The following is a 23,263-nucleotide window of genomic DNA, read 5'->3' as shown; positions in this document are numbered from 1 at the left end:
TCCAAAAGTCAGTGTGAGTGTGGGTTTAGACCATTTACAGATGGGGTCGGTGTTAGAGTCGGGAACAGAGCGCAGGAACACTGCGTTTGTCATTTTTAATATGAAACAACAATTACCATAAAATGACACAAGGTCAGGGGAATGTTAGAATTTTTAAATACAATCATACCTAATATCCTACCTAATCAACCTAATAACTAACTCTTAAAGACAAACCTTCATGGCTATGGCTCACAGTATTTAGGTTAGTGTTCATTGTTATGTCATAGAGGGGTTTTTTTACTGAAGTTTGCTGAAAAGATGCATAGTTTTTAACCGTTTTCCTGTTAGATCACTTTAAGCCTTTTTCTATATTAAGCCTTTATTCCCTAACTGTCTTCCTCCAGCACAAGTGGCTCACTCTCTCAGACAGGACTTTAATAATCGACCTGTGTGTTGGTGTGCACTGTCAGCCTGAGCTGAGCTGCACCACAGATACCTTTCACTCCACTTTGTGCCACTGACAATCGTGGCTCAGGCTCCATTTACACGGATCCGTTTATTTGTAAAAGCTGAGTTTCCCCCGTTTTTAAAAATATCCATGTCCAGACGAATATGAAAACCTCCCAACGAGAGGCTTCAAAACTCTACGATGCATGAGAAACTGAGAGGTTCAATCCCAAATCATTCCATCCTCCCTCTGTAGTGCACTACACACGTCCTGAAACGACTGAATCTAGATGTTAACAGTGCAGTTTATATTTCTAACACACATCATTTCTATTTATTCATCTGTGTGAATCTGAACTCTAGTGCTGTCTGTGTGTGTACAGTGTAGTTTGTGACTGATGTAGTTCAGTGTAGAGGAAGTGAGGAGCTGTGTGTGTACAGTGTAGTTTATGACTGATGTAGTTCAATGTAGAGGGAGCGAGGAGCTGTGTGTGTACAGTGTAGTTTGTGACTGGTGTAGTTCACTGTAGAGGGAGTGAGGAGCTGTGTGTGTACAGTGTAGTTTGTGACTGATGTAGTTCACTGTAGAGGGAGCGAGGAGCTGTGTGTGTACAGTGTAGTTTATGACTGATGTAGTTCACTGTAGAGGGAGAGAGGAGCTGTGTGTACAATGTAGTTTATGACTGATGTAGTTCACTGTAGAGGGAGTGAGGAGCTGTGTGTGTACAGTGTAGTTTGTGACTGATGTAGTTCACTGTAGAGGGAGCGAGGAGCTGTGTGTGTACAGTGTAGTTTATGACTGATGTAGTTCACTGTAGAGGGAGCGAGGAGCTGTGTGTGTACAGTGTAGTTTATGACTGATGTAGTTCACTGTAGAGGGAGCGAGGAGCTGTGTGTGTACAGTGTAGTTTATGACTGATGTAGTTCACTGTAGAGGGAGTGAGGAGCTGTGTGTGTACAGTGTAGTTTATGACTGATGTAGTTCACTGTAGAGGGAGCGAGGAGCTGTGTGTGTACAGTGTAGTTTATGACTGATGTAGTTCACTGTAGAGGGAGCGAGGAGCTGTGTGTGTACAGTGTAGTTTATGACTGATGTAGTTCACTGTAGAGGGAGCGAGTAGCTGTGTGTGTACAGTGTAGTTTATGACTGATGTAGTTCACTGTAGAGGGAGCGAGGAGCTGTGTGTGTACAGTGTAGTTTGTGACTGATGTAGTTCACTGTAGAGGGAGGGAGGAGCTGTGTGTGTACGGTGTAGTTTATGACTGATGTAGTTCACTGTAGAGGGAGCGAGGAGCTGTGTGTGTACAGTGTAGTTTATGACTGATGTAGTTCACTGTAGAGGGAGAGAGGAGCTGTGTGAGTACAGTGCAGTTTATGACTGATGTAGTTAACTGTAGAGGGAGTGAGGAGCTGTGTGTGTACAGTGTAGTTTATGACTGATGTAGTTCACTGTAGAGGGAGCGAGGAGCTGTGTGTGTACAGTGTAGTTTATGACTGATGTAGTTCACTGTAGAGGGAGCGAGGAGCTGTGTGTGTACAGTGCAGTTTATGATTGATGTAGTTCACTGTAGAGGAAGTGAGGAGCTGTGTGAGTTTCAGACAGAGACAGAGAATTCATTTTAAAGATGTTGAATCAGGTTGAGGTTTTGTAGAGAAGTTCTTTCACAACAAACTCAGCTAAGAAAGGGTCTTCCACAGGCTTTTGCAGCAAAGATGAACACAGTTGTCAAGAATGTTATTGTTCTGTGAAGCGAGAAGATTTCCCTTCATTGGAACTAAGAACTTAACCATGGAAAACATCCCAAGACCATTATTTCCCCTCCTCCAAACTTTATAATTGGTTTGTATTAAGGCAATTAGGGTTCAGATGACACCTACACACACACACACACACTAGTGCACCTCAGCCGTGGATTGAGGAGAAGGACAGGGCTGTTTTTTCACTCCGACTGCCCCCAATCTTCCAGTGGGAATTGAACCAACGACATTTCAGCCCCTAGTCCTCTGCTCTAACCAATAGGCCACAGCTGCCCATTGGTTCATTAAACTCCGAATGAAGCCTGTACATTCCCAGTATACACTGACACTCAGGATGACACTTTGCATTGTACACGGTGCAGTGGAAGATTGTGTGCAGCAAGATTACTGTGGAAATCCAATAAATAAATACATTTAGTATTGTCACTGTCCAATTAAAACATGCATCTCCCAAAATAATTTTTTGATCACCATTTTAAAATATATAATATCACTTTATTGTTTTCATTCTGGCGTCACGTGGCGCAGGTAGTGTCTCTGTCACAGCTCCAGGGTCCTGGAGGTTGTGGGTTTGAGTCCCGCTCCGGGTGACTGTCTGTGAGGAGTGTGGTGTGTTCTCCCTGTGTCTGTGTGGGTTTCCTCCAGGTGATTGTCTGTGAGGAGTGAGGTGTGTTCTCCCTGTGTCTGTGTGGGTTTTCTCCAGGTGACTGTCTGTGAAGAGTGTGGTGTGTTCTCCCTGTGTCTGTGTGGGTTTCCTCCAGGTGATTGTCTGTGAGGAGTGAGGTGTGTTCTCCCTGTGTCTGTGTGGGTTTCCTCCGGGTGACTGTCTGTGAAGAGTGTGGTATGTTCTCCCTGTGTCTGTGTGGGTTTCCTCCAGGTGACTGTCTGTGAGGAGTGTGGTGTGTTCTCCCTGTGTCTGCATGGGTTTCCTCCGGGTGACTGTCTGTGAGGAGTGTGGTGTGTTCTCCCTGTGTCTGTGTGGGTTTCCTCCGGGTGACTGTCCGTGAGGAGTGTGGTGTGTTCTCCCTGTGTCTGCGTGGGTTTCCTCTGGGTGACTGTCTGTGAGGAGTGAGGTGTGTTCTCCCTGTGTCTGTGTGGGTTTCCTCCGGGTGACTGTCTGTGAGGAGTGGGGTGTGTTCTCCCTGTGTCTGCATGGGTTTCCTCCGGGTGACTGTCCGTGAGGAGTGTGGTGTGTTCTCCCTGTGTCTGCGTGGGTTTCCTCCGGGTCTCCTCCTACGCTCCAAAAACACACGTTGGTAGGTGGATTGGTGACTCAAAAGTGTCCGTAGGTGTGAGTGTGTGAGTGAATGTGTGAGTGTGTGTCACTCAGTGAAGGACTGGTGCCCCCTCCAGGGTGTGTTCCTGCCTTACACTCAGTGATTCTGGATAAGCTCCGGACCCACCGCCGCCCTGAAGTGGGTAAGGGCTACACACAATGAATGAATGAATGTCTTCTTTCCTCTGATAAGACTTTCTCTGCTGATGCTGGTGTATATCAGTCTTGTTGCTGTACAAAGGTAAGATTCTGTATTCATGTGAATGTGGCTATAATATGAAGTTGTTGCTGGATAAAAACAAAGTGTCTGTGCTTTGCATGAAGTCAAATGCAGAAACCTGTTTGTCCTGTGAAGAACAAAAACCTGAATGTAAAAGTGGTTGGTTAAGTGACTAATAATGCAGTGTATTATGTGGTTATATTAAAATAGGTATGTAAATAAATGTATGGCAAAACAAAGATATTTGACATCTGAAGGTTCCCAGAAATAGATATAAATGGATTTGTGCAATATCCACATGGTGGAAATATTGAGTATTTACAGGACACTGAGGATACAGTGTTCACTGGTGCACAGTTAATGTCTGTGCCATGTGCATGTTACTTTGCATCATTCAAGGTTACCTGGAGTTCTGTGTCTGCTTCTGTCTTGATGCGCCTCAGAAGCAGGTTTGTCTGTTCCACACTTACATTACTAAACCAGAACAGTAGGACTCTTAGGGTAGAGAGAGACTTGCTGTTAACTACACATTGTCGTACACATCACAGCTGTCTCGTGGATCCTGTCTGTTTGGTGCATAGGTTGTGCACGTCCTCAGAAAATAAACACTACATGTATGCAGTACACCCAAAACAGTAGGGGGCAGTGCAGGCGATCAGCAGCATCACAATAGGGGACAGATTTGAAAAGGGCTGTGTCAGAGCCGAATCTGCAATTACCGACGTCTTTCTCTGGTCTGCCCTCTAGTGGAAGCCTCCAGCTACAAGTGTAGCACAGAGGTGAATGTGTGAACAGTCACATTCACAACGCAGATGGTAGTCTATGTGAACGCAAGGCCAAGCATCTCTCTACACTTAGACTTTAGGTCAAATCAAAACAGTAAAAATACAGCAAAGCTGCATTTGTTTTGACTTTAAAAAGCACAAACAGAGATGAAGATTTTGCTCTGTTCCTGCTCCACAGGAACTGACTTATTTCTGGTGTAGGAGGAACTTTAAAAGATAAAAAACCTTAAAAGATACAGTCGCTTCTTACTCACACACACCGCTCCACCTTAAAAGATACAGTCGCTTATTACTCACACACACCGCTCCACCTTAAAAGATACAGTCGCTTCTTACTCACACACACCGCTCCACCTTAAAAGATACAGTCGCTTCTTACTCACACACACCGCTCCACCTTAAAAGATACAATCGCTTCTTACTCACACACACCTCTCCACCTTAAAAGATACAATCGCTTCTTACTCACACACACCGCTCCACCTTAAAAGATACAATCGCTGCTTACTCACACACACTGCTCCACCTTAAAAGATACAGTCGCTTCTTACTCACACACACACCGCTCCACCTTAAAAGATACAATCGCTTCTTACTCACAGACACCGCTCCACCTTAAAAGATACAGTCGCTTCTTACTCACACACACCGCTCCACCTTAAAAGATACAATCGCTTCTTACTTACACACACCGCTCCACCTTAAAAGATGTGTAGGTTTATGCAACTAGCACTGAAACCTTACCTAAACTTCAGTCAAATTAAAGGCATGCAAACCTTCCATATCCTTTAACTAGTGGTAACTAAGAGAAAATATAAACCCTAGATGAACTCCCAGTTGAACTCCACCTACCCACAATGTGCATTATGACAGCATTCACTAATAAGAAAACAATTTGCAAAGTGATTACAGTCTCTTAACTAAATCATAAGAGAGTCATCCATATCTTAGCCAAAGCAGGTGAAGGGTTAATCACAGGACATGACAAGGACTTGGTTACACCCCTTTAGATGTTTGGTGAAGTGTTGGGGCTGGAGCTTTTCTTCAGTCTGCGCTAAGACCTTTGTGAACAGCCTGTTTGAGAAAGAACATTTTGTCTAAACATGATGTTTCTGTCACCATCTTTGCTTCTGTACATGTGAATTTATACCAACATTTATTACAGTTGATCCTGCCATTGTTGAATGTAGAAATTTAAATGAGTGCATTAGCTCATTAGATTTGTGATCTGAACCCCTGTCCACACACAAACACACACACTCTAACTGTGAAATACAGCAACTGGGTTTTTGTGAAATGCCTAAATCTGAAAAACATGGAATCCACCAAGTCATTCTGATATTGTGCTGCATTTGTCATAGACAGCAGGCCCTTCTCCTCCTCAGAGTCTGTGAAAGGTTGACCCCTCTGAGTACCTACAGTCACAGTGCTGGAGTGACAGAGAAAAATTGACTGAAATGGCAGTGTTTCTGCTCACTCATGCCTCAATCCAGGGCCTTCGCACTAAAGTCAGCTGTGGCTCATTCTCCTTTAAAGGAACAGGTGCTGAAACCAGTCACTCTGTGCAGACAGGGTATGAAAAATGCTGTGTTGTTTGATCCTTTTCAGCCAAAGCATGTCACAGATGTTTCATTAAGACCCCAGGGGACTGTGTTGTCTTGTGGATTGTGGCCAGTTTGACTGTGTTTACACTAATGGTAACATCATACAACATGATCATTTTTAAGTTCATTGTTAAAGGACCTTTAAGTAGTATTTTAACCATAAAATGACAATTTTAAAATCGTTGTGATGCTTCACGTCCTGCAATGGGAAGAACCGAGCCTCTGTCATTGCTACTTCAGGCTCAGCACTTGATTTTAGGACTGTGCTCGTAGGAGCCCCAACTATTCTACCAAATCATGCCTAGTGTTCCTTTAAAATGAGCTCAGTTTTACATAAAATTTGTCTCATTCAAAAACCAGTTTCAAAGTGGGGATTTTTCCCAAAATGCAAGAAAAGGAAGAATTTGTGATGTATGACACTGGGCAGGAATCAGCGAATATCTTGATGACAGCGGGCCCTGAGGAGGATGATTAGTTGTTGATCACAAAAGCCATAGGTGTGTAATGGAGTGCTAACCCTCCGGAGAACACAGTTCCCCTACTAGGCCTTTATCCACCTCTAGCTCATGCAGTGCTCATGGAGAACACAATATAAACACAAAGCTGAAGGTGCCCAACACTTTCAATGTCAGTGTTTTGTTGGCTGCACCGTGAGAAAAGGTGGAAGTGCCTCATGGTTTTGCAGGCAAAGAGTAATCAAAGAATGGACAGAAATAAGAGAAGAGATTAGGTTAAGGGAGAACAATGCCAAGAGGCAGAATGGTAATACATCGACTTAAAGCAGAAGTGAAAGATAAAGACAAAGAGTTCAAGACCGAAGGACAGTTAGAGGAAGAGGAACACAGCAGAAACAAAGAAGAGAGCAACAATAACAGAGAAAGTGTAGTGTACCTAATGTACATTTTTACATAGAGACAAAAGCTGTGTAAAACGATGCTCTTATTTACTGCGCAGGGCATTATTTATTTAATTATAAGGACTACTACTTTTGTTGTGGTACTGGAGAGCATCTGCTGCACAGTTACTGTCCCAAAGTGCACTTTGTGCTGTAGTAGACGTGGAATACCCATGATTCACTGAATCATTTGATTACAGTGCCACAAGCAGCTTCTCTGAGTGCACACTTGGTTTACACAATAACTTCCCTGAATTTTGAAAACACTTCCCGGTAATAATGTCGTAAATAGGACTCTTGCTGTTTGGGGAACTGTGCTTATGGGAGTAAAGTGTTCCAGAGCAAATATTTCAGCTCCACGCGTTTCTGTCCTGGGTAAATTCCTTGTGAGTTTGTTTATGCATTATATAGTTCATGCAAAAATACACCTACAACCAAGGAAGTGTTTTAGATGCAGAATCTGAAAGTTATGAAGGTAATTATGAAGATTTGTAATATAATGAGCTCAGGTTGGAGACTTATTTCTGGCTGAAACATGAAGATGTGCCTAAGAAGATGTAATGAGTTTATAGTTTAATTTGTATGGAACTGTAGTATTCTCCAATAAAATTGATAAAGGTGTAACATATGAAGGGTGGAGGAAGTACTCCAAAATGTGAAGAGGTCAGAAGGCCTGCCCCATCATGTGCCTGAGGACACTGTTATTCTGTACAGACACGTGACTCTTAAACAAAAACAAACTGATGTAAGAATCTGCACATATTAGTTATATTTTAAAATGTTTTTTGGGCAGCACATGACTGTAAGGAAATATTCACACAATCTCCTGCTCTTTTCTCATTTTATGGTATTTGTTCAAATCAAATCAAATCAAATTTATTTATATAGCGCTTTTCACAACTGATGTTGTCACAAAGCAGCTTCACAGAATTCCAGTAAGACAAGATTTGACATGAAATGTAAAGACAAATGTAAAACCCTCAAGTGAGCAAGCCAGGGGCGACAGTGGCAAGGAAAAACTCCCCCAGCTGAGGAAGAAACCTTGGGAGGAACCAAGGCTCACAAGGGGTGACCCATCCTCCTCTGGTCAATCTACTGGTGATGATAGTTAGTAGTCCATGAGAACTTCAGTGTAGGGACAGCTTCAAGGCACTTGGTGGTTGCTGGAGCGTGGGCAGCTGGTCTGAAGCGTGGAGGAGGATCTCGACAGTCATCCATCAGTGTCCAGACAGACAGGTGGGCAGTCGTTTACTCGGAAAGATGTAAAGGGATGGAATTAGTTTTGAACTGTTTTGTGTTTGTAAAGTAGAAAATATGAAAATTTCCAGAGTGTGGCTAATGACTCCGGCAGATCTGACTATGACAGCATTAACTAAAAGGAGAGAACCAGGAGGACACACAGACACGGGAGCATCCTGAAACACTGGCATCCCTCCGCTCCACCGTCAACAAACCTGAGTGATCGCGAGAAGCGGCGGGACGACAGCACCAGCGTCTCAGTTTACTATAATTCCCTGTGTCCATGGACCCCCCGGATCTGCCGCCTTTATCTATGGGGGAGCATTAGCTACCAAATGATAAACTAAACAAATGAGTTTTTAGCCTACATTTGAAGATTGCGACTGTGTCTGAGTCCCGAACATTTTCTGGAAGATCATTCCAGAGTTGGGGGGCTTTATAAGAAAAGGCTCTTTCCCCCAGCTGAGGCCTTCTGAATTCTGGGAACATTTAAAAATCCAGTATTCTGTGATCTGAGTGAACGTGGAGGCTCATAATAGGAAATTGTATCTTGAAGATATTCAGGAGCAAGCCCATGTAGAGCTTTATATGTTAATAACAAAATTTTGTAGTCAATGCGGAATTTAACAGGCAGCCAATGAAGTGATGATAAAACTGGGTATTATGTTCAATACCTGATATGTTCAAATTTTCTAGTTTTAGTGAGGACCCTAGCTGCAGCATTTTGAACTAGTTGAAGTTTTCTTAAATTGCTGCTGGTGCTGGTGTTCATTCATTCATTCATAGTCTTTAACCCTGAGACTTCCTTTTTCAGCCTTTCCGGAGTCTTCCCGGAATCACTGGGGGCAAGGTAGGAAGACACCCTGTAGGGGGTGCCAGTTCTTCACAGGGCGACACACACTCACACATTCACTCACACACACCTACGGACACTTTTGAGTCTCCAATCCACCTACCAACGTTTTTTTTTTTTTTTTTTGGAGCATGGGAGGAAACCGGAGCACACGGAGGAAACCCATGCAGACTCAGGGAGAACACACCACACTCCTCACAGACAGTCACCTGGAGGAAACCCACGCAGACACAGGGAGAACACACCACACTCCTCACAGACAGTCACCCGGAGGAAACCCACGTAGACACAGGGAGAACACACCACACTCCTCACAGACAGTCACCCGGAGGAAACCCACGCAGACACAGGGAGAACACACCACACTCCTCACAGACAGTCACCCGGAGGAAACCCACGCAGACACAGGGAGAACACACCACACTCCTCACAGACAGTCACCCGGAAGAAGCCCACACAGACACAGGGAGAACACACCACACTCCTCACAGACAGTCATCCGGAGGAAACCCACGCAAACACAGGGAGAACACACCACACTCCTCACAGACAGTCACCTGGAGGAAACCCACGTAGACACAGGGAGAACACACCACACTCCTCACAGACAGTCACCCGGAGGAAACCCACGCAGACACAGGGAGAACACACCACACTCCTCACAGACAGTCACCCGGAGGAAACCCACGCAGACACAGGGAGAACACACCACACTCCTCACAGACAGTCACCCGGAAGAAGCCCACACAGACACAGGGAGAACACACCACACTCCTCACAGACAGTCACCCGGAGGAAACCCACGCAGACACAGGGAGAACACACCACACTCCTCACAGACAGTCACCCGGAAGAAGCCCACACAGACACAGGGAGAACACACCACACTCCTCACAGACAGTCACCCGGAAGAAGCCCACACAGACACAGGGAGAACACACCACACTCCTCACAGACAGTCATCCGGAGGAAACCCACGCAAACACAGGGAGAACACACCACACTCCTCACAGACAGTCACCTGGAGGAAACCCACGCAGACACAGGGAGAACACACCACACTCCTCACAGACAGTCACCCGGAGGAAACCCACGTAGACACAGGGAGAACACACCACACTCCTCACAGACAGTCACCCGGAGGAAACCCACGCAGACACAGGGAGAACACACCACACTCCTCACAGACAGTCACCCGGAGGAAACCCACGCAGACACAGGGAGAACACACCACACTCCTCACAGACAGTCACCCGGAAGAAGCCCACACAGACACAGGGAGAACACACCACACTCCTCACAGACAGTCATCCGGAGGAAACCCACGCAAACACAGGGAGAACACACCACACTCCTCACAGACAGTCACCCGGAGGAAACCCACGCAGACACAGGGAGAACACACCACACTCCTCACAGACAGTCACCCGGAGGAAACCCACGTAGACACAGGGAGAACACACCACACTCCTCACAGACAGTCACCCGGAGGAAACCCACGCAGACACAGGGAGAACACACCACACTCCTCACGGACAGTCACCCGGAAGAAGCCCACACAGACACAGGGAGAACACACCACACTCCTCACAGACAGTCATCCGGAGGAAACCCACGCAAACACAGGGAGAACACACCACACTCCTCACAGACAGTCATGTGAGGAGTGTGGTGTGTTCTCCCTGTGTACGCGTGGGTTTCCTCCGGGTGACTGTTTGTGAGGAGTGTGGTGTGTTCTCCCTGTGTCTGCGTGGGTTTCCTCCGGGTGCTCCGGTTTCCTCCCATGCACCAAAATCACACGTTGGTAGGTGGATTGGAGACTCAAAACTGTCCGTAGGTGTGAATGTGTGAGTGTGTGTCACCCTGTGAAGGACTGGCACCCCCTTTAGTGTGTGTTCTTGCCTTGTGCCCAGTGATTCCGGGTAGACTCCGGACCCACCACCGCCCTGAACTGAGTAAGGGTTACAGACAATGAATGGATAATAACAATAATACACAGTCATTGACGTTTTCTCACAAAACCTAGAGATAACCGTGGACTTTGCAGTTATTTCATTTATCTTTATTACATTTACGAGGATGATATGTATTCTCCTGTTACATGAGTCATTTGTCAAAAAAAAAAAAACAGAGTTGATGCTGATCTTCAGAATAAATGTTTACATCATCTGACAGTGATTGTGGAGGAAGAATCAGACTTTGGCCCAAGTGGAAAATAGATGGCTTAAACACTCCATTCTTTGTACAGGCCTTAAATTTGGATAATACCGATGTATAAGAGGTTTTGTTCTAATGGCGATGGTAAACAAACTCAGACTAAGGATCCCTGCTCATTCTGGAGTAAATAAAATAGCTACATTTGAGATTTGGAGACTGTGTTGCTGTATACTGTTGTACTTTGCTATGGACCTTTTTGTATCAAATGCCTCGGAACTGTGTTTACATCACCACAACTGAACTAAGCAGGAATTTTCCCTGTCATTTTTCATTCCTCAGAACATTCTCTTTTCTCTTTTACCAGTGTTCCTCAGAATTATTGGCCCCCAAAGTGCAGAAGAATTACAAACACACACTCACCTTTCACCATCACGTCTTTCCTGTTTATGACCTCTGACACATATCTACATTTAAATAAAACGTACAAATCTAAAGCAGAAACTATTTCAGACAAAGTTCAACTTTGTGAAACCATTCTATTGGTAACTAGAGTCATTTTGCTTTTATTTTTAAATCATATTGTTTAATACACTGAACAGTCACTGTGTTAGGAACAACTCATATGTATTTACACTCACTGTCCACACAGCAGCACGTTGTAGTTCAACAGTCTACAGACTGTAGCCCTTCTGTTGCTCTGCATACTTTTGTACTCCCCCTTTTCTCCCGTTCCTCAGCGCTCAGGACCCCCACAGAGCAGGGATGCTGTGAATCATCCTCTACTATGGGGTACACCTATGGGGTAGGTGTGTCTAACAGAGCGACTGGACTGGACATGTGACTGGACATGACTCATATAGCAGCACTGCTGTGTCTAATCCACACACAGTGTCACTGCAGCGCTGAGAACCACCCATACCTGCTCTGTGGGGGTCCTGTGGGGACCTGACCTTTGAAGAGCAGGAGAGAAAGTATGCAGAGTAACCGCTGGACTACAGTCTGTAAGTGTAGAACTACAAAGTGCTCCTGTGGACGGTGGAGCTGAGAGGATGGACAGTGAGCATAGAAACAAGGTCGGTGTCCTTCATCCAGTGGTGGCTTGGTGTGTTCTAAAAACAGATAAATGACAGAGAGAAAGAGAGACAGAGGGAGAGTATAAATGAATGTGCAGTCTGGATAAATGTGTGTGGGTTTGTAAGTGTGTGATTAGTGTGTCAGTGTGCAACTGAGGGGAAGAAGAACTGTGAGAGGCCATTTTGGGCAAAATCACACTGCAGCATGCACACACTACACACACAAACACTTTTACTACACATACTGTGTTCTCACACTGGTCCTGAATACAATAAAAAAAAAAATTAATTAAAAATTTGCTAGCAGAGAACAATGTGAGAAAAACCACGTCAGGCAACAAGCATTGTTCTCGCAAACAGAAAAACATTTCCCGTGAGGAAAATGCACTTTGAGTTAAGATTCACCCTGTGCACGAGGGAAAGTTTCTGCTCTTGTGTTCTGACAGGGGGCGCCATTCCAGACACAATACACCACAAAACAAAACACCCCAAACACAGAGGGAACAGGAGAATATATCATATTTAATATGTATTTATTACGTCACACGTACATTCTCAGGTTCCTGCGGTTACCGGTTCATTCGTAACAGTGTGAGCACACGCTCCTAACAGCGTGCGGCTGGCTGTGTAACTGGAAATAGAAATGAAGATTTATTGAGCTCTATTCCCCAAAGCTTATTGTTATTGTGTGAAAACGAAACAAATCGATATCATTTTATCGCCCAGTTCTAATTAAAACTGCATCTCCCCACAATCGTAGACATTCCCTTTAATGAACATTTTGTTGCTTGTTGTCTCACAGTTCCTGATGAGGCTCGTACTGTAAACACGCTCAAGGTGGGATGTGTGTTTCTGATGTGGCTGGGAAGGTGACTACAGTTTGGCCATATGGTTTTAAAGGGACAGTACATAATAATACATTTTATTTGTAATGCACTTTACATTTCAAGGAAATCTCCTCACATGAACACAGTGGAGGAGATGTTAAGAGAATTGAAGAAAATAATTAAAAGAGAATTTGGTGTAATAGATATAGACAATATTATGTGGATTAGAAGTCCTGAATGTTGATTAATTTCCATACTCATTTTCCATTTTCCATTACTCATTTTCAGTTAATTGCCCAGCCCTTGTGTTTCAGTGTGTTTTGTCCTACACGGCCTTCCATACACAGCACTCTGTAATCGAACACAGTCGTCCTCCGTTTTCTTTTCTGTTCTTTCCCTCATTTCTTCCTGCCCTCTGTTTTCCCTCCTCCCAGTTTCCTGGCTCCGCTTCCTGGTTTTGTGCTGGTAGGTGGAGCCTTGCTTGTGTGTAATTGGCTACAGGGCTGGATGTGCTGCACTGCTGTATTGCTGTGCTGTTAGACTGCTACTGCTCTCTCTCTCTCTGTCTCTCTCTCTCGCTCACTCGCTTTGCAGAGGCACTGCTCAGATCACACACAGAGCAACAAGAAACCTCATGCGTGCTAAGCTTCTCTCTCTCTCTGTATCTGTCTCTCTCTCTCTCTCTCTCTCTGAGAATGGTCCAGCTGGTGCCTGGGGCTCTACTGTTGCGGCCTGCTGCCTGCATCTGATCACACACACACACACACACACACACACACACACACACACACACATGTCCGGCACACAGGGAAACACAATGTGAGAGGTAAGGATTTCCTCTCTCTCTCTCTCTCTCTCTCTCTCTCTCTCTCTCTCTCTCTCTCTCTCTCTCTCTCTCTCTCTCTCTCTCTCTCTGAGCCAGCTGCAGAGCTGTTTTCATTTTTCTTACAGAGAAACCTTCCGGCAGTGCAGTCCTTTCAGTGTGTGTGTGTGTGTGTTTGTGAGAGAGGTGAGCTGTGTTTTGATTGCCATGGTACTCTGTTGCTAATAGTTTATGTCTTGTTGTGTTGATACACACACACACACACACGGCAAACAGGTCACTTTTTCTGTCTCTGTGCCAGATTAGAAACATTGATCCATAGAAACACACAAGTGTGTGTGTGTGTGTGTGTGTGTGTGTGTGTGTGTGTGTGTTTATCAGGAAGCAGGCTGAAGGCGTGACCCTACTTCTGTTTCCCCCTTTGCCTTGTTTAGTCAGAAATGGCACGTGGTTGTAACTGTTAAAGAATGCCTCCTCCGCTCTGTTGCAGATCGTACTCGCACTGATCAGTCTTCAGAGTCGTCACCGAACTCTTCTCATGTGTTTGTGCTCAGAAATAAAGCTTAATTACTGCTTAGACGTGAGAAAGATGCCACTAAGTTCTTTAAAGTATTGTTTATGTGAGTAGAGAGTGTGTGATGGAAAAGGTCTAAAGGGTAAAGCCTTAAGTGAAATGTTCTTTAAACGGGTTAAAGGTGTGTCTCTCTCAGATCTCACTCAGGGAAAGGACCGTGTTTGTAACTGTTTCAGTAGTTTAGAGGCCAGCTTTCTTCTGTGTTACATGACAGTTTTACATCTGCTCTGCTTTTCTTTCTTTTTGATAAATGAGAACACAACACTCAAGCATTCATCAAGTTTATGAAGCATCAGGTAGATTCCTGGAGCTTGGCTTTGTGCCAAACTGCCTTTGACATCAGAGTTAATTAGATTTATTTTTTAATATTATTCATTGATTGTGTTTGTTTTAGTCTCATTTTAGTCACTGGATTATTGCTAGTCTACTTCTGTGTTTAGTTTGTGTAGTCGGTCTAATGTAGTCTAGTTTTAGTTCATTTTAAAAAGACCCTACATTTTTAGTCATGTATTTTAAAGTTTAAAAATACAGCGCAAAATAAATCTAATAAAAAATTTGTGAATCACTCACCTACAGTTAATACCAGTGTCACCTAGAGGCTGAAGAATCGATTCTTTTGGAGTTGTCACCTCCTCACTGTTCTGCTCAAACCCTAACCTGAGTGGACAGAAATAGGCTTAGGGTTTTCATTTACAGAAGGATTTCAGAAGACTGTTGTCGTCTGGTGTTTCTCATCATTAGCTTTGTGTCCTGTGACAGAGAGAGAACCAAAATGATCAAATCTGAATTATTATCATTCAGTTTCTATCAAGGAAATATGGAAGAAGGTTTAATTAGTCAGAGGGAACAGTGTTATGTATTTTTACAAACCCCTTTTCCACTCGGCACCTTTAATGTAATATTTTCTAATACGTTAAAAAAGAAAATTTACTTTGTGCTAAAAAAAGCACAAAAAAAACCTTTACACTCCTCCCTACAATATTCACTACACACTGCACTATTTTAGGAACTGAGTTCAGGAGCAGGGTTTTACCAAATTATGGGTATCATCTATCACCTTGTGTACATGGCATGTGCACTGCATTGTGGGATTGTTTGAGTGCACTGACAAATGTCCACTATGTTCTGGACACTAATACACAATGGCGGAACTTTAAAATAGTGCACTGTGTAGTGAACAGGGGACGATTTCGGACGCGGGGCTAAAGGCTAATTCTCTTAAACCTTTATTTAATTTTCATAAGTTCAAAGAAATGATTTCCTGTGTTTGCTCTGAACAACTGGATTGTGTTTTGTAAATATAAACACATCCTTGATGCCTGTAACACACAAATTGAGCTGGAAACTTGTTGATAACAGTCTGGAGGGTCCGTTTCCTTTTTGGCACAGAACTGAGTGTTTGTTTTTGGCGAAAACAAGCTGAAACATGGACTCATCTGGAGCACAGCAGGTCCGCTGTCTCTTGGACCCTCGTAGACGAGCCTGGACACAGTAAAGTCTGAAGTGTGGCTGTGTAGAACTGATGCATGGCTTTCTCCAGGCTGCATTTCATGATGCAGCAACTGACTGTCCAAGTCCTTGAACTGCCAGTCCAAGTGGCGATAGTTTTCCAAAATATTCCCAAGTGACTACATTAATTACAGCTGCATTTCCCATGCAGTTCTGTCTGAGAGCTGGAAAGTCATGCTAAAGGAACAGGTTAGATTTGAGTTCTTATTGCTCCTGGGGCTCCCTCTAGTGTAACGCAGATTTACAACACACTGAAATCTACTGACATCAGTGAAGAGGGGGAGGGAATGGGAGAGGTCGCCTACCCTCTTCCAAAAGTTACATAGTGCAATTACTGCAGTGCTGCACCCATAGTAGGCCTATTCTCCTAGTTACAGCTCAGTGGAGAATCACTTTGAAACACTGAAGCTTTAATTTTATGTGAAACATATTACATAGTGTTCCTTTAAACGAGAGTAAACTGTAAAAGTCCTTTATTACTTGCAGCTTTGTGTTAAGAAATTTTCTTTTTGACTTGTTTGAAATTTCTATCACAAAGTCTGGTGCAGAGTGGTGAGTGCGTGGTTGCTTCTAGTCTGGGCCTTTTTTGCATGCTGCATTTATCCAGTAGCAGGATACTCTCAGCTCCTTCCTCGACACCTGCTTTCAAATGGTTTAACTTGAATATTCTATAAACTTTATCTATGACTCTTCTTCTTTGAGTGTGTTGCAGGTGTTAAGTTCAAAATTTGTTTCTATTCCCATAACTCAACCAAGTTCATCATCAACTTCATTAAAAGTCTTTGTTTATTTGTTAAAGTTTAAGGGAATTAAAAAAAACACAGATATATTTCGTTAAATTTTACATTTTACAGTAGATCCCAGTTATCCCACCTCGCGCTCAGTGATTCCGGGTTGACTCCGGACCCACCGCGACCCTGAACGGGTTAAGGGTCAAAGATAATGAATGAATGAGTAGATCCCAATTTTTCAGGGAGTGGGGGGTTTGTGGTTTTTCAGCAATTTATGTGCGTTGATATATGTTGGAGGTTAAATGTCTTTAGTCGTCAACATCAACACAACATCACCGTCCAATTAAAAAACTGTGTGTGTCTGTGTGCTTAGTTACTGCATCATTTGAACACAGCAGCTGTCCTTCACACTGTGTGGAAATCTCATGACGAATGACCAATAGAAACGCTCCAAAATTACTCTCAATATCATTTTTTTACATTGACTTCCACTGAAAATTAAGGTTTCTTTCACCTTCTGTAAAGTTACTATTTTTTTGGAGATACATGTAATGGGACAGTGATGATATGTTTAAATGAAAATATATCCTTGCTGTCCACTGAAAAACATAAAAACAAAAATAGTAACTTTACAGCAGAAGGGAAAAAACCCCTAGCTTTTAGTGGAAGTCAATGTAAAAGAGTCATTTTGGAGCATTTCTATTGGTCCATTCTTCATTAAATATTCACACTGAGACATCAGCCTTATCCCTCTTTCCTTATCTTTTCTGACTGTGTTGGTTATATATATATATATATATATATATATATATATATATATATATATATGTGTGTGTGTGTGTGTGTGTGTGTGTGTGTGTGTGTGTGTGTGTGTGTGTGTGTGTGTGTGTACTCATGTGTATCTGTTTTTGCATACACTCCCTATGCCGTTGCAGCCTTCGACTCTCCTCCCCCAAAATGTAAATTATGTGTGACACGTCTGGCTGCTGTTTCCTAATATGGGGCAGTGCAGAGTTTCAGCAGAGCAGTAGGACCCTGCCAGCAGCGCCAGGATTCCACTGGGGTGTGTGTTTGTGTCTAAGAGTGTGTGTGAGAGAGAGAGCGAGAAAGAGAGAGAGGGTGGGAGTGTGTGTGTGTCAGTGGAGAGAGAGTGTGCAACAGTAGAAGAAGCTAGTGAGGGAAAGAGGGATGTTGACGCAGGGTTTTCACTTCTTCTCTTTGAAACTATCACTACACTCAACAGAAACCATGTAAGTACATTCCGCTAAAATCTTAAAAACACACACAGACTTTGTGCGTTAGCTGTGCTGTAAGCTGCTCGGGTTACACACTTGAGACGTGTTATCAGTAGCTGTGCTGGTGTGTTCTCACTCGCTGCAGCGTAAGGTACGCAGTTATTAGAGAAACAGACTGTGTTCAGTTTAAGAAGAAAAAGGGGAGATACTCCAGCTTTTCAAAATGTGAAATTACACGTGAAAATGTAAACATCGTAATAGACGGGTTTCAACTGGAAGGCTCCATTCTGAAAAAGAAGAGCGGAGAATTTGTAAACAAAACATTTTATTGATTTTTATATTTCATTCATTCATTATCTGTAACCCTTATCCAGTTCAGGGTCGCGGTGGGTCCAGAGCCTACCTGGAATCACTGGGCGCAAGGCGGGAACACACCCTGGAGGGGGCGCCAGTCCTTCACAGGGCGACACACACACTCACACACTCACACCTACGGACACTTTTTTTTTAAATCTAATTTACTATTAAAGGTCATTTTAATTCACCAGTTTCCATGTAAACTCTCAAGAGAAGAGAGGTGAAGGGTCATTTCATAGTAAATAAATGGATCGTTTTATCAGCGCACACTGAAGTGTAGTTTCCCTTTAAGAGTCTGTTATCTTTGTCCCGATTCAAGGAACGTGTTGTTGATGAAGACAAGCTGTAAATGTCGCATTATTAATAAAATATCGTCTTTAACTTTAAGCTGGAGAAGTGTGTGATGAACTGTGGTGAACAGTTACTGGAAAAAGGAATAAAAATGATGGTAGTTTGGTGATTTTCCTCCAAGGCTTCAAAGACTTCTCTGAGCTTTATATAAAGTCTAAAGGTTGTATTTTGACGTTGTGTTTTTTTGGAGACTGAGGAACTAAAGCGGTTCTTTCAGGGGTAAGTTTCAGGCTGAGGACAGTAGCAGATGTTTTCCACTCGGACACAGACAAGGCAGCTATCGTGTGGCATTTATTGGTCGGGACACTGAAATAAGACAGTGCCATAAAGATTACAGACTGGGAGTAGTGTGTGGTGCGCTTTGTTTTAAGGAGGACTGGGAGTGGTGTGTGTGTGTGTGCGTGTGTGTTTCACACTTCACCAAAGAAAGCGAAAGTCATGAGGGACGTTTATCACGTTGTTAGAGGGAGAGGCATTGGGAACGCCTCTCTACTTCAGCGCCATATATTTTACATGTAATTTTCTATAAATAGTTGTATATTGTTAATGGAATAATAACAAGAACCGTAGTCTGTATTTGTTCAATACAGAAACAATACGCTCAACTACAAAGTACACCTCAGGAACAATAACATTATCTTTTTTTCAACAATTACAGATTACATTTAATGATATGAAATATCAGTAGAATACAATTGATTTAATAAACAACACATAGAGGAAGTATAGCCTTAAATAATATAATAAATAATGTAAATGATACTTTTCTCTCTCTCTCTCTCTCTCTCTCTCTCTCGTTTACTTTTTTGGAAAAGCCTTATCCACTAATGGTTGACTCCACAGATGCAGTAATAAACCACATTTAATCTCTGTATTTACTTCCTTTAAATATGCTATTATTCTTCCTTTAGTGTGCAGCTTTGACTTTGATATTCCTCTGTTATTACACTGTGTGATATATGATTAGGATGTAAGTAATAAATAGGTGTGATGTGAGGTTTGTGATTCTCTAATATTCACCTGTTCACAGCAGACTGCTCTAGGGCTGTTTACATTGACTGTTGAATAATGCAAATTTAAAAATGTTGGTGGAATTCCCCTTTAAGGCTAATTACTCAGTAGCTAATCTAAGCGAGTGCTGCATGGTGGAGTGTGTGTTGTGTAAATGTGTGACTCCACAGTTGTGTTTTTGAGAGCCGTAAGTGTCAGGTTTGTTGTGAGTCGCTGTTTTTACTCAGTAGAGGTTCACAATAACGGAAACTGATCGCTGCTTATATCCGTCATAATCTGTGTCTGAAACTTCTGTCACATTTTACACTTTATACTCAAGAGCACATGCAGTGTGTGTGTTATGACATTATTCATTTATTAATTACAGTGAGGGTGTCACAGTGGAGCAGCAGGTAGTGTCTCTGTCACAGCTCCAGGGTCCTGGAGGTTGTGGATTCGAGTCCCGCTCCGGGTCACTGTCTGTGAGGAGTGTGGTGTGCTCTCCCTGTGTCTGCGTGGGTTTCCTCCAGGTGACTGTCTGTGAGGAGTGTGGTGTGTTCTCCCTGTGTCTGTGTGGGTTTCTTCCGGGTGACTGTCTGTGAGGAGTGTGGTGTGTTCTCCCTGTGTCTGTGTGGGTTTCCTCCGGGTGACTGTCCGTGAGGAGTGTGGTGTGTTCTCCCTGTGTCCGCGTGGGTTTCCTCCGGGTGACTGTCTGTGAGGAGTGTGGTGTGTTCTCTCTGTGTCTGCGTGGGTTTCCTCCGGGTGACTGTCTGTGAGGAGTGTGGTGTGTTCTCCCTGTGTCTGTGTGGGTTTCCTCCGGGTGACTGTCTGTGAGGAGTGTGGTGTGTTCTCGCTGTGTCTGTGTGGGTTTCCTCCAGGTGACTGTCTGTGAGGAGTGTGGTGTGTTCTACCTGTGTCTGTGTGGGTTTCCTCTGGGTCCTGAATCAGGGCGATTCAGCTGGAGTGGTTTGATTGTGCCTTTTAACTGTCTCATTTTCTTCATGGCTTTGTGTGATGTAAATGTCAGTCAAAATTTAAGACACATTTCACAAGATAAAATGTATCATTCCCCAAAGAAAACCCTGTATCTGTGTGTGTGTGTGTGTGTAATCTTTTAGGGTTTTGTCTCTTATTGGTAAATACCCATTGTTCCAGATGAATGCACCCCATGGCAAAGTACTCCATCATTTCATTAGCCTTCATTACTGTGTGCAACTCCCATTTTTCAGATAAAGAGGATATATTTTACAGTGATGTCTGTGTGTGTGTGTCTTCCCATGTAAAAGAGTCACAGAGAAGGTCAGAGACACGTCTGCGTGTCCTTGTGTGAGACACACGTGAGCGTGGTCTCTCCATTTTCTCTTTCTGTAAAGAAGTTAGAGCACGTCTGCAGTCTACACATCACAAAACCCACAGTGAACTAATTCAGACCCATCCTTTCAGCTCTGAGCATGTCTGTTTTCACAGTGACTCAATTCTGAACACCATTTGAATGAGTTTGGTCTTCAGGACTTTTAACTTCAACAAAGTAACCATGGAAACCACTGTATTTCTAACACACCCCACCCCCATTAAAACTATAGTCACTTCATACCAGTGTTTTTGCTTTTGCTAACGGCCACAATTGTCACCCACACACCTTTATCTCCACTTTGATACCCACAACCACCCTCTGCAGGAGCCGACGCTTCAGTGACACTGAGTACAGACTGCTTTATGAATCACAAACCCAAAATGTAAATAATGGAGTCAGATGTACTCAAACAGCCTTGATATATTTTTGGGGCTCACAATAACGGAAACTGATCGCTGCTTTTATCCGTCATAATCTGTGTCTGAAACTTCTGTCACATTTTACACTTTATACTCAAGAGCACATACAGTGTGTGTGTTATGACATTATTCATTTATTAATTACAGTGAGGGTGTCACAGTGGAGCAGCAGGTAGCGTCTCTGTCACAGCTCCAGGGTCCTGGAGGTTGTGGGTTCAAGTCCCGCTCCGGGTGACCGTCTGTGAGGAGTGTGGTGTGTTCTCCGTGTGTCTGTGTGGGTTTCCTCCGGGTGACTGTCTGTGAGGAGTGTGGTGTGTTCTCCGTGTGTCTGTGTGGGTTTCCTCCGGGTGACTGTCTGTGAGGAGTGTGGTGTGTTCTCTCTGTGTCTGCGTGGGTTTCCTCCGGGTGACTGTCTGTGAGGAGTGTGGTGTGTTCTCTCTGTGTCTGCGTGGGTTTCCTCCGGGTGACTGTCTGTGAGGAGTGTGGTGTGTTCTCTCTGTGTCTGCGTGGGTTTCCTTCGGGTGACTGTCTGTGAGGAGTGTGGTGTGTTCTCTCTGTGTCTGCATGGGTTTCCTCCGGGTGACTGTCTGTGAGGAGTGTGGTGTGTTCTCTCTGTGTCTGCGTGGGTTTCCTCCGGGTGACTGTCTGTGAGGAGTGTGGTGTGTTCTCTCTGTGTCTGCGTGGGTTTCCTCCGGGTGACTGTCTGTGAGGAGTGTGGTGTGTTCTCCCTGTGTCTGCGTGGGTTTCCTCCGGGTGACTGTCTGTGAGGAGTGTGGTGTGTTCTCTCTGTGTCTGCGTGGGTTTCCTCCAGGTGACTGTCTGTGAGGAGTGTGGTGTGTTCTCCCTGTGTCTGTGTGGGTTTCCTCCTTAAGTTTTTGAGGCTGAACACAGCTCCGTGATCAGTTCAGGCAGATCAGTGTAGTGTTTTGGTCCTTGTGGCACTGTCCAGCTCTCCCTGGAATTTTTCATCATGCTTCACAATGTCTCACAGAATCAAAGTGGAGTTGAAATGATGGGGCTTAGAGTGGGGAGATAGGTGCTGTATTATATCACACTGAAGAAGTGAAAGAACTGTATCCTCATCAACAGATAAAATGACCCCAAACAGAGCAAAGTTGGCAAAAATAAAAACATGTCCAACGGCTAATCTTATTAGCCATGTAAAGGCTGGCCACTGAAGTCGTTCACAAAGAGAAAGTTGACTGATTGGGGGGGGCTTGGCGTGACATATTTAGAGTTTATTCCTGTTGATCAAGTCAACGCACACTACACTACAGACACTTTGGGTCAAGTGCAACACGCAGTGACCTCCAGAATAATTGACGGCTGCAGTTATGATCTGAGGTACTAAAGCTAAGGATAAGGATCTGAGCTGGAAACATGAGAAGTGTAATCTGTTTGTATGGTTTCAGTGTGAATCAATGACATGTTTCTAAACCTTGTCGTTGAAGTTGAAAGGCATTTTATTAGCAGTGTTTCTCAGTTTCTGCCACAGAGAAATGTGCTTGGCCTCTTTTTGCGGACACGAGTTTTCTTTCTTTGACTAATTTATGGCTTCACTCAAAAATAAAGGCGCTTTGAGCGATGCCCTAAGATAGAGTGATGGATTTTTAAACCTTTAAACTCATGCATCTCTTAAACACACGGTTCTTTGTGGAACCAAAAGTCGTTCTTCTATGGCATCAGTCAAAAAAGAACCTTTTGTAGTGCCTTTATGTTTAAGAGTGTGGGTTTGACGTAACGTTGGAAAATGTGACAAAATCCTTCAATAAATTTTGTAATTAAATCTCAAACCTTGGTACT

At 43.7% G+C, this 23,263-nt stretch overlaps 1 protein-coding gene across 3 annotated transcripts in view; it reads left to right on the top strand.

Annotated features, from left to right (window-relative positions):
- Window positions 1-23,263, top strand: part of LOC136677928 (muscleblind-like protein 1) — a 93,891-nt gene that overhangs the window by 15,697 nt on the left and 54,931 nt on the right. Inside the window, exon 1 of one of the 3 annotated variants that reach the window (XM_066655645.1) lies at window positions 13,821-13,943. The exons of 1 other annotated variant lie outside the window; for it this stretch is intronic. The gene's annotated coding sequence lies outside the window, so the exon portion shown is untranslated. Of the gene's footprint in view, window positions 1-13,820; window positions 13,944-17,856; window positions 18,005-23,263 lie in introns of those variants that run through there. One more of the 3 variants, XM_066655644.1, reaches the window with a different exon arrangement.

The sequence above is a fragment of the Hoplias malabaricus genome, chromosome Y (assembly GCF_029633855.1).
Source record: "Hoplias malabaricus isolate fHopMal1 chromosome Y, fHopMal1.hap1, whole genome shotgun sequence".
In the NCBI taxonomy this organism is placed as follows: domain Eukaryota; kingdom Metazoa; phylum Chordata; class Actinopteri; order Characiformes; family Erythrinidae; genus Hoplias; species Hoplias malabaricus.
The sequence above is the reverse complement of the archived record's forward strand: the minus strand, read 5'-3'. Positions and strand labels throughout refer to the sequence as shown.